The sequence below is a fragment of the Drosophila ananassae genome (assembly GCF_017639315.1).
Source record: "Drosophila ananassae strain 14024-0371.13 chromosome 4 unlocalized genomic scaffold, ASM1763931v2 tig00000073, whole genome shotgun sequence".
Classification (NCBI taxonomy): domain Eukaryota; kingdom Metazoa; phylum Arthropoda; class Insecta; order Diptera; family Drosophilidae; genus Drosophila; species Drosophila ananassae.
Genome location: NW_025319042.1, coordinates 214,941 through 227,645, shown reverse-complemented (window position 1 = coordinate 227,645; position 12,705 = coordinate 214,941).

Below are 12,705 nucleotides of genomic sequence, written 5' to 3'. Positions count from 1 at the left end.
TGACTGAAGTATTAATTTCAAATCAAACTTCATTATCTTTGGAAACCCAAGCGATTCCTAATGATTTAGTCATCTCTGAGCCCGAAAGTGTTAATGGCTTAACGGTGCTCTCGGATGTAGTAACTTCAGGCGAATTTTAAAACCAAGCGCTTTTAATATGAGTTTCAAGCCGGGTTCAGGCTTAATTATCTTTAGGTCCTTAACGCAGCTAGAACCCATTAACATATCATTCGCAAAAGTCAGAACCATATTTTTTCCCTTGCTTTTGACTTTGTTTTTGATTTTTGTTTTTCCTGTCCATGCTCTTTGATTAGTGTGAACAACAATTCGTTATTTGTATTCTCTCTTTTTATTATTTATTTATATTATTTATTTATATTATTTATTTATCTTTAAGTTAACTTAAAAAGCTATAAATAAAACTGAAAAAAAACTAAACAAATGAAATGAAAAAGTTATGCAAATAAAATTACAAAAAACAAAATTGTAAAAACACAAATTGGTTATTAAAATAATATTGTTCATTAAAAATTTAACAATGTTTTAAAGGTAGTACTTCAATCAAATTACACAGGCCGACAATTTCCAACTTTTTTTTTCCTCCACGCATAATTTTACCTGCTCCATAACCTTTAGGCCCCCCTGAACCAAAGTTCAGAACAAACATAGGTTCTATCACCCACAGTTTCCGCGGTACACCTAAGGAAGAAATTGATCAAATTTTACCATATATTGAATTATGTAGGCCGTGTAATGGTGATGACCATCATTGTTTCTAGTAAATATGATTTTTGAAATATATGTGTATCAACTAAAATTAAAAAATGGTATCTAGCAGTTCCATATCTTTGGAATACTCATCGAAAGTTGAAATCTCAGATTTTCTACATTAATTTTTGGTCTTTTATGATTTTTCCCCAAACATTTTTCTATGGAAGTTTTTTGTTTTCTTATTGAAATCAGTAGATTATACCATGTTTTAATTTTGGATTTAAGGAAAAACTCGAAATAATTTTATTGAATTTAATATAGGTGGTTAAACAATATTTTCGTCAATTAAATTGGAGTTTTTAATCTCATATTTTCAAAAAGTCATGGCTATCTACAATTTCTGTAAAGCTTTACTAAACAAGCTGAACCTGCAATAGATACGTTTTGAACATAGAACAGTTTTTCGCCACAAGCACATTACTAACAAAGGATTTCTTACGCTTTGGAGACTCATTTAGTAGCTGAACCTTACTATACTGTGAATCAATCGCACAGAGCTGGTCATTAAATATGGGAAAACCGAGGATTCTTGGCTTAACTGAAGCCCAGGGTAAACGGACAGGCGGGATCCTGCATAGCGAGGGAACTCAACCCCAATAGAGAAACCAATCGGGGACACCCCCGACGAACTATTTCTATGTTCAAAACGTATCTATTCCAGGTTCAGCTTTACAGAAATTGTAGATAACCATGACTTTTTGAAAATATGAGATTAAAAACTCCAATTTAATTGACCTTAATATTGTTTAACCACCTATAATTAATTCAATAAAATTATTTCGTGTTTTTCCTTAAATCCAAAATTAAAACATGTTATGATCTGATTTTAATAAGAAAATAAAAATTTTCCATGGGAAAATGTTTGGAAAAAAATCATAGAACACCAAAAATTAATGTAGAAAATCTGAGATTTCATCTTTGGATGAGTATTCCAAAGATATGGTAACTGCTAGATACCATTTATTCATTTTCGTCGGTACACATACATTTCAAAAATGATATGTACATACTAGAAACAATGATGGTCATCGCCATTTCACGGCCTACATAATTCAATATAAGGTAAAATTTGATCAATTTCTTCTCTTAGGTGTACCGCGGAAACTGTGGGCGATAGAACCTATGTTTGTTCTGGACTTTGGTTGAGGGGAGCTTAAAGGTTATGGAGCAGGTGACACAGGCTGTTGGCCTGTGTTATTATAGTCAGCCACTTGTAAAATTTAAATAATTTATACCTTGAATTTGTCATAATTAATTTTTTTTCTAAGACCCACTCAAAAATAATTTTAAAGTTTTATGCGAGACGAAATTCTTCTAAGTTCAGTTTTTTTTTATGCAAAATCATTGTTGAAACAATAAATTTTCCTCATTTGGGTGAACTCAAGCAGCATTGTGCAGTCTAAATAATCTATGCAGACTCTACGAATATCAAGGTGGAACGCCAATGGTGTCTCACGGCATAAACTAGAATTGTCACGATTCTTGATCGATATCCATATTGACGTTATGTTACTGGTGGAAACGCATCTTACAAGCAAATACAACTTTCAAATCAAAGGCTATACAATCTACCGCACAGATCATTCAGAGGGGAAAGCTCACGGCGGAACTGGAGTTCTAATCAGAGAACGTTTAAAACACCATTTTCACAAAAGGTTTGAATCAAACTTCTTGCGGGCCACATCGATACAAATTCAGTCAAGAAACGGAAGCCTTTCAATCGCTGCCGTTTGCTGCTCTCCTCTTTTCTCAATCTCGGAAGGACAATTTATGGACTTCTACAATTCACTTGGGGATCGTTTTATAGCCGCAGGAGACTACAACGCCAAACACACGCACTGGGGATCACGCCTAGTGACTCCCAGAGGAAGGCAATTGTACAATGCAATTATAAATGTAAGAAATAAACTGGACTATGTGTCTCCAGGAAGTCCCACATACTGGCCAACCGACCTACGCAAGCTCCCAGACCTTATTGAATTTGCGGTGACAAAAAACATACCTTGCAATCTAATAAGTGCCAAAGCAGTCCCGGACTTATCATCAGACCACTCGCCTGTGCTTTTAAGGCTTCTTCAAAGCCCAGAAATAACTGAACACCCCCTCAGCCTGATGTCGCCAAAAACAAACTGGCTTAAATACAAAAAGTACGTGCATGCCCACATAGAACTCGCCCCGGGAAGTTTAACATGGAATTGGACATCGATTACACTACGACCGCCCTGGAAGAAGTACTCGTTGTGGCAGCCAAAATCTCTACTCCTCAAGGGAAGGAAGTAGACCGAAACAAATACCACAAATCTAATCAACAAATTGAACAGCTCGTGCGAGAAAAGAGGCGCACGCGTCGTGATTGGGAAAACAGCAGATCACCAGCTTCAAAGCAACGCCTTAAGGAAGCAACACGATCACTCGACCAGGCTCTTCACCAACAAGAAGAAAATGCACAGCTGAGGGACATCCAGAATCTTTCACCAACAAGCACAAAGTATCCTCTGTGGAGGGCCCACCCAAATCTCAGCGCCCCAATCGAAACGACCACCCCGATAAGAAACTCTTCCGGATGCTGGGCTCGCAGCGACGAAGACCGAGCTGAAACATTCGCTACACATCTCGAAAGTGTCTTCCAGCCAAACCCTGCCTCAAATTCATTCCTTCTGCCAGTGGCTACCCCTCAGTCAACGGCACCTTAATTTCGCCCGAACGAAATCGAAAAAGTCATAAGAGGGCTAAAACCAAAAAAGGCTCCTGGTGGTGATTTACTGACGCCAAAGATGCTGATCGAACTTCCAAAATGCGCTATAGAGGACGTCTGCAAACTATTTAATGGTATCATTAATCTTGGCTATTTCCCAAGAAAGTGGAAGAAATCCATCATTATAATGATACCGAAGCCTGGAAAAGACCACACAACACCGTCATCGTACAGACCAATAAGCCTTCGATCTTGTTTGTCTAAATTGTTTGAAAAATGCTTGCTAATTAGAATAACACCACATCTGGAAGCATGCCAAATTATCCCACCCCACCAATTTGGCTTCCGCAGAAACCACGGAACCATCGAGCAAGTGAACCTTGGTATGTTCGCAACGAAAACATCCATCGGGATCTGGGCATCCTCGCAGTGAAAGACAAAATTCAGAAGCAAAAAGAGTCCTACAAAGAGAAACTATCTTCGCACCCAAATCCCCTCGCTCTGGGATTGACTCGGGTTTCTAGCAGATCCCGCCTGCGACGCAATGACCTTCCAACCCAGCATTCGATTTTTAGGGCCGTCTAACTCTGTATCAGTCAGCATGACTGTTAGATAAGTTAAAAATATAAGATTTGATACATCTCCCGTTAGTCTCTCAAAGAGAAGATTCGAGAAATAAAAACAAAGGAAAAAAAATGAGTTTTATTCTGACATGTAGGTTCCAAGGATGGGCACTTATTTATGAATTTGGAGCAAAATGGGTTTAATGTTTAAGTCTACTGTCGTCGATAAAGGCGTGTGAATGGCTTATGTCCATGTTTATGTCTGGATGCCAATGATATTGGAATTGGAAAGAGTTTGTATCTTGCCTATTTGAATTTGTCCTACAGTAGGCTTTGGAATGTTGTTTATATATGATTTGATAGGTAGCAGGGTATACTAGTTTTATGGAGGTTTCGTTATCTAGGGTATTTGCAGATACATCGAGTGTATTTGCAGATACACTACTTGCATACTATACATACATACACATGTACATACATACATATTTTTCCTTTAACACCTATTTACCATTGTTTTGATGAAAAATGCGTGAGCGTTTTTTCTGGATCTTTGGAATGACACGTATAGGTAGTATGCTTTTAAACTAAGCACTAAACAAGCCAAACTATAAAATGTAACTTGTGTTGTTAAAAAATTATGAAGGTTAAATTAATTTATATTTAAGAGGCTCTATCCTGATGACGCACTTTTTGCATATAATTATTGTATCACTTTAGTTTTTCAACGGAAATATATACAAACTCTATATTTCTATCTTTTTTTAGAATTAACCAAATTATATTGAAGTTATATAGCTCTAGTTAAGTAGTTAACATAATATCTTACATTGAATGCTTGACCTCAGGGGGCGCTTGCCGTGTAGGGGTTAACTAGTACTGTCCGGACTGGAGACAATAGCCACCAATAACACAGCTATAGGCCGAATGCTCGTGCAGATAAACACTGCACATTTTCAAGGCCAATATGAGTTTCGTTCTTTATCTTTTTCTTTATGGTGTTTTTTAACACGTTCAATATTGCAAAGATATCCGTCCCCAAAGATAGATGGCATAGATAGCAGCATAGCGTTAAAATTCACTTGGCCACGCAGAGCTGGACCACCAAATAGTTAGAATAGCAAGAAGAACATAGACGTGGATCCGTTCTTTTTTTTAAATGTTACAACCTGTGAGGGTGATTTTCACGAGCAGGATTTAAGACAAAACAAATCGCAGTTCCGTCCTATTGTCCAAATTGCAGTGATCTCCAAAAATGCATGCTTGCCACCCCTTTCTTTCCCATGCAATTATTTAAACCCGTTAAAGCTCCCTAGAATATGCATATTCAAGTAGGTTTGGTTTAGGCATCAAAGATAAGCCCAGCTTCACTTTTGAACCATACTTGGACTCTCGCGGATGGTTAATTAAGACCAAAGATTTGTACTTTACTGTTTGATTATCACCTCAATCAACATATTTAAATCACAAGTGAATTTATTGTGAATCCAGTTAGAATAAACCATATGCGAGTTTCAAGTGCAATTAAGAGTTGCCGTTTAAATTCTTTAAGTTGGCTCGGCCAAATCAGGTGTATTTCACAGATACAGATATCGTACAGCATAGATCTTACAGCATAGATCGTACAGCATATACCGTACAGCATATACTGTACAGCATATACCGTACAGCATATACCGTACAGCATATACCACACAGCATAGATCGTATAGCATAGATCGTACAGCATAGATCGTACAGCATAGATCGTACAGCATTTACCGCACAGCATTTACCACACAGCATAGATCGTATAGCATATACCGTACAGCATATACCGTACAGCATATACCGTACAGCATATACCGTACAGCATATACCGTACAGCAAATACCGTACAGCATAGATGGTGGCCTGGTATTTGGCCGAGCTTATATAAACATATACATAAGAAAGAAAAAAAGACGCCGATAGGAGAAAATAACGCTGCAGAGGATCGTTTTGGAGGAAATGTAACAAAGTTTCATATAAAACTCACCCCCTGCACGTCCCTGATATTACATAAGTAACACAAGGTTTCCCTGAGGCTTGCAATCAACCCTCCCTTTACTCTCGCCTAAACGCTCTTGAGGATTGAAGTTCTGCTCTCTACCATGCTGCGGCCATATATCCCCAAGATAAGAATCTCTAACAAAAAATCTATAACTTGTAACGCACACAGTTTGGTTCGCAAATTTAGGTCTGCCACTGTAGAAAAAGTAAAATTGTATAGAATTTTGAATCATTATTGTTAATTTCTTTTACTTATAAGTTTTCCAAATGTTGCCTTCGTGAATTAATCATGTACAACATCTTTTATTATTTACATTTATATATAACTTATTATGTAGTAAGTCTTTGATTTAGAATATATAAATAGCTGCATCGGAAGTCGACAGGCCTGCTGACCTCAAGGGACGAGCTGTAAGCACGGCATAGCCGCAAGACTTTAAAGAATATGTTTTAGAATGAAATATAAACCAGATATATGTATCAAGATATATAAGACACATCATTTAAGTAAAGTAGATTATATTTCTTAATTTGTAAATTCAAATCAACGTAAATTGCTTAATAGATTGCTGTAAGGCTTTTACTATGATCTAATAATATTGATTAGGAATAATTAGGAATTAGGAAAAATGAACCAAACGCTGAAATGCCTATGTTAAATATATTGAAGTAATGAAGATATAATGAATCGCGTCTAAATATTTTAGTGGGGTTTCCAGAGACAAGCTAACGCAACAGGGTAGGGCGGGTAAAGAGGAGATCTATTACACTTGAGTTCTCCAAGCTGGTGTCCTCTTTCTCTATTCCCATGGGGAATACTATGGGGAACCGAAGCAAAAATAACAGACCTTCACACATGCACTGATGTCAATTGAATTACTAGATATTGTTTGGGCTCTGGCTAATCTACGACACTACCTGTTCGCGGTTAGTGATCAGATCATTTTTACAGACTACCAGTCACTAACATACCCAGCATCGTACTCTAGTCCGCATACCAAAATTAAAAGATGGCAAAGACGCATTGAGGAAACAGGTGTCAAAGTCTTATCACAAATAACATTGGCCTAACATGGTCTTGTGTCGCTTGAAGAGAGATTGAGACAGAGATGCGTCTCCGTTACGAAGCAGCCGAGAAATGGTTTTCTACATGCCAGAAACAATTTTCTGCACTTATTTATTGGGTACCCCTACTTCCCAAGCGATACACGCGGATACTTTTTTATGTTACACCCATAATTAGGATAATATCAGAGTCATTGACTAACGATAAGACATACTTAATAGCCTCAAGCTGGTGAAAATAAACAAACTTATCTTATGTGTTTTTTTCCAAAAATCACACTGTGGATGACTTCATAACTATCAAATCGAACTCAGTAGACGTGACTGTCGTCGCATGCAGACGTGTTTTTTATTGTGCTCCGGGAAAAAATATTCAATAAAATCATAAAAGTGTAGTGACTGGTCTAAGAAATCTACAATAACGCGAAAAGACGCTTTTTGCGATGAAATCGCTAATGTTTATATTGATTAATTAATTAATTAATTAATATAAAACACAACTCTTAAAACTCAAACTAAATCAATCTCGACTGCAATGAGCTTAAACGACGTTCGCACACAACGTCAACGTGAGCAAGACGAGAGACGGCTCTCAGTACAAAGAAACAACGCGTACTTCTCTTTTAAAGCAACCGAAAACCATGCAAGCTCTGATCAAGCGCGGTCAATTACCCCCAACTTGACCGAATTCTTAAACGTAGAGAGCGAGAGAGCGCATTCCTGCTCCCCCTCGATACCATCGATGTCTTTGCAGCCAAAGAGTGCAGTAACTAGCACCTCAATTTCTTTGACAACGTCAACAGTAACAACAACAACAACCGCAACTGTATCAACAGCGCGTTTAACGACGTCATCAGCTAGCAGCGCAAATAGTAATACGTCCGCGCTGCCCGAAAACCAAAACAAAAACAACGACTATATTAAGCCGGCTGTGCAGACTGGCATGGATCGCTACATCCAAATCAAAAGGAAGCTGAGCCCCCTCAATTCCAAACGCAAAATAACCCGTGGCAATGCTAGCCTAGCAGCAAAAGAAACGCCCATTAACTCAAACCGATTTAAAATCTTGGCAGACGCCGATGAGGTGGAGGCGGGCGAATCCACTGAAGTTGAGAAAAGGAAGCCAAAACCTCCGCCTATCTATATACGCGAAAAAAGTTCCAATGTTCTTGTCAACAAAATTATTGCGCTTATTGGTAAGGATAACTTCCACATAATACCCCTTGTAAAGGGCAACATTCAAGAAACAAAAGTTCAAATGAAGTCTGAAGATAACTACAGAGTATTATCAAAATATCTAACCGAGAATAAAAAGAACTTTTACACATATCAGCTAAAAAGCTGCAAGGGCCTGCAAGTCGTACTTAAGGGCATAGAGCCCGAAGTAACGCCTGCAGAGATAAAAAAGGCGCTACAGGAGAAGGGTTTTAGCGCCAAGACAGTCTTTAATATCCTTAACAGGGATAGAAAGCCGCAGCCACTCTTTAAGGTTGAGCTCGAACCAGAAACCAAGCTCCTGAAGAAATACGAAGTGCACCCAATATACAATCTTCAGTACCTGCTGCACCGCAGAATTACAATTGAGGAACCGCACAAACGCAATGGCCCGGTACAATGTGCGAACTGCCAGGAATATGGCCCCACAAGGTCATACTGTAAACTGCGCCCGGTGTGTGTAGTTTGCGGAGAGCTTCATGACTCCGCACACTGCCCAGCGAGCAAAGATGACAGCAACTCGAAAAAGTGCGGCAACTGCGGTGGCAACCACACTGCTAATTATAGAGGATGCCCAGCCTATAAGGAGCTGAAAAGTCGCATCCCCCAGAAAGGAATACCTGCCCGCACCCAAAATGGACAGTTCACGGCGTCCAGATCAAACCCTGAAGTCTTCTTCTCGACTGCAGCTAGATCCTCACTAGGACCCATTAACTCTGACAAAAACGTGACATACGCAAGTGCCTTAAAATCAGGACAGGCGACACCTGCCTCAAGAATCTCATTTCTGCAATCAGCATATCAAGAACCGAACACGGCTCAGCAACATCAACCAACAGAGCAGCCAAAAAGCAACTTTGAAGCTATGATATGCAGCCTACAACAAAGCCTGATGGAATTTATGTCGTTTATGCGCACAACTATGAAAGATTTAATGCGAAACCAAAATCTATTGATTAAAATGCTGGTTTCACAACAATCCAAATAATGGCTTTCCTACGGATATCTACGTGGAACGCTAACGGCGTTTCGCAACATAAACTAGAGTTAGCTCAATTCCTACTCGACAATCATATCGATGTAATGCTGCTTTCGGAAACACACCTTACAAACAAATACAATTTTCAACTATGAGGATATTCATTCTACGGAACAAATCATCCAGATGGTAAAGCACATGGTGGGACTGGAATTCTAATCAGAAGCCGCATAAAGCACCATTATCAAAACAAATTTGCTAAAAACTACCTACAGGCCACATCTATAAATATACAACTAAATACTGGCAACCAACTTACACTAGCCGCCGTATACTGCCCCCCTCGCTTCAATATAGCTGAAGATGAGTTTATGCAGTTTTTCAACACACTTGGAGACCACTTCATAGCAGCAGGAGACTACAATGCCAAGCACACACACTGGGGATCCCGTCTCGTGACTCCAAAAGGGAAGCAGCTCTATAATGCAATTATCAAAGCCAAGAACAAGCTCGACTATGTTTCTTCTGGCACACCAACATACTGGCCGGCAGACCCAAGGAAACTACCAGATTTAATAGACTTTGCGATTACCAAAAACATCCCTAAAAATCTGATAAGCGCCAATTGCCTATCGGATCTCTCATCTGATCACTCGTCTGTCCTGTTTATTCTACTGCGACATCCAGGAACATTGGAACAACCATTAAAATTGACCTCACAGAAAACCAATTGGGTTAAGTACAGAAAATATATCAGCTCACACATTGAGCTAAGTCCTCATCTCCACGATGAAGCCAACGTAGACAGCTTTGTTAATTCACTTGAGTCTGTACTCGTCTCTGCAGCTCGAGCCTCAACATCGCAAACTATAAATACACAAAGCAATAAAAAGACAAATCTACAAATCGAACAGCTCGTCCTCGAAAAGCGGCGTTTACGTCGCGAGTGGCAATTCCACAGATCGCCATCTGCTAAACAAAGCTTTAGACATGCCTCACGTCAACTTACTAAAGCCCTACAGCAAGAAGAAGATTATGTCCACCGCCGCTATATAGAGCAATTGTCAACTTCTAGTACAAAACACTCACTATGGAGAGCTCACCCAACTCTAAGCTCACCGAAAGAAACCGTGATGCCTATTAGAAATCCCACAGGAGGCTGGGCGCGCAGCGATGCAGACAGAGCCAGCACGTTTGCCAATCACCTTAAAAATATCTTCCAACCAAATCCGGCCACTAGTGCCTTTACTTTGCCGACTTTACCATATGAGCCTCAGCTTCAACATGAACCAATCGAGTTTCGCCCAAACGAAATCGCTAATATCATCAAAAACCAACTAAATCCGAAAAAATCACCAGGCTGCGACCTCATAACTCCCAAAATGATCATTGAGCTTCCATATTGCGCCGTCTGCACTATCACCCAGCTCTTCAATGCCATCGCAAAACTTGGCCACTTTCCAGCGAGATGGAAAAAGTCAATTATAATAATTATAGCAAAGCCGGGAAAAGACCACACAATTCCCACGTCGTATAGACCTATAAGCCTACTTTCATGCTTATCTAAACTCTTTGAGAAATGCATTCTGACTCGAATAAACACATACCTAAGGATCCAGGAAGGAATCCCGTCACATCAGTTTGGGTTTCGTGAAAAGCACGGAACAATTGAGCAGGTCAACCGGATAACAGCAGAAATTCGGAATGCATTCGAAAAACGCGAGTACTGTACCGCAATATTTCTAGATGTCTCTCAAGCATTTGATAGAGTCTGGCTAGAAGGTCTAATGTACAAGATCAAGACAATGCTCCCTTGTAATACCCACAAGCTTTTAGAGTCTTACCTTTACGACAGAAAATTTGCTGTGAGGTGCAACACAGATATATCTGACGAATTCACTGTTGGAGCCGGAGTTCCTCAAGGAAGTGTACTCGGACCAACATTATATGTTCTCTACACAGCAGACATCCCGACAAGCACACGACTAACCACATCTACGTTTGCTGATGATACAGCTATTCTTAGCCGCTCAAAATGCCCGATGCAAGCAACTGCGCAGCTAGCTCTTCATCTGGTGGATGTTGAAAAATAGCTATCAGACTGGCGAATTAAAGTAAACGAACAAAAATGCAAGCACGTTACGTTCACCTTGAATAGGCAAAACTGCCCCCCCTTACGCTAAACAACACCCTACTCCCGCAAGCAAACGAGGTAACATATCTAGGAGTACACCTCGATAGAAGACTCACATGGCGTCGGCACATAGAAGCTAAAAGAACCCACCTAAAGCTAAAAGCCAGCAGCCTTCATTGGCTTATCAACGCTCGGTCTCCCCTTTGCCTTAAAAATAAAGTCCTGCTGTATAACTGGGTACTTAAACCTATATGGATGTACGGCTCCCAGTTATGGGGGAATGCCAGCAATAGCAATATTGACATAGTCCAGCGAGCTCAGTCGAAGATCTTGAGAACAATCACCGGGGCACCGTGGTACGTTCGCAACGAAAACATACATCGCGACTTAAACATTCTTCCAGTCAAAGATGTAATCGCAGAACAGAAGGAAAAGTACTTTAGCAAGCTATTGTCGCACCCTAACCACCTGGCGAGAGGTCTAACAAGGTTGAGCAACCAATCACGACTTCGTCGCAATGACCTACCCACCCAGCGATCGTCTTGAGGAATGCGCAACCAGAATGCAGTCTTAGTCTACTGTTAGTTAAATGTTAATGTTAAAATTTGAAAACTTATTGTTAGTCTCAAAATTAAGAGAAGATCCAATAAACAAAAGCAAAGTTTAATAAAAAAAAAAAAAAAAATCTTATGTGTTTTCCAAAAATCACACTGTGGATGACTTCATAACTATCAAATCGAACTTAGTGTGTTTTGTTTAAGATCATCACAAATTATAAGCGAAACATCTGGTGTCCCGCAAGGCAGTCACTTAGGACCTCTTTTATTTGTCGTTTTTGTTAACGACTTACCGAATGTCGTACGTAAGCTATGCTACTAAACTGATATATGCTGATGAAGCTCTGTTTTTCTTTCTCAGATCTCTTCCTACATCTGCAATATTAATTCAAGTTTAAGGTTATGAATTGCAGTGTGCCTCTTGTCATTTCGTACTCACTTGGGTATTACGCTTTAGATCGCATTTTGCTAATGAACGATCTTGGAGTCCTTTTCGACCACAAGCCGTCGATTAAGCCAGAGGATTAATTGCTTCAATAAAGCGCTGGTCAAAAGAGATTGATGATCCCTTCACCACTGTATGTTTCTTTAGTTCGACCGATCCTTGCATACTGTCATGCGTTTGGAGTCCGCAAAACGCGTCTCATCAAATTAGTGTTGAATTTGTGCAAGACCATTCGCCATTCGTGACGAAACGT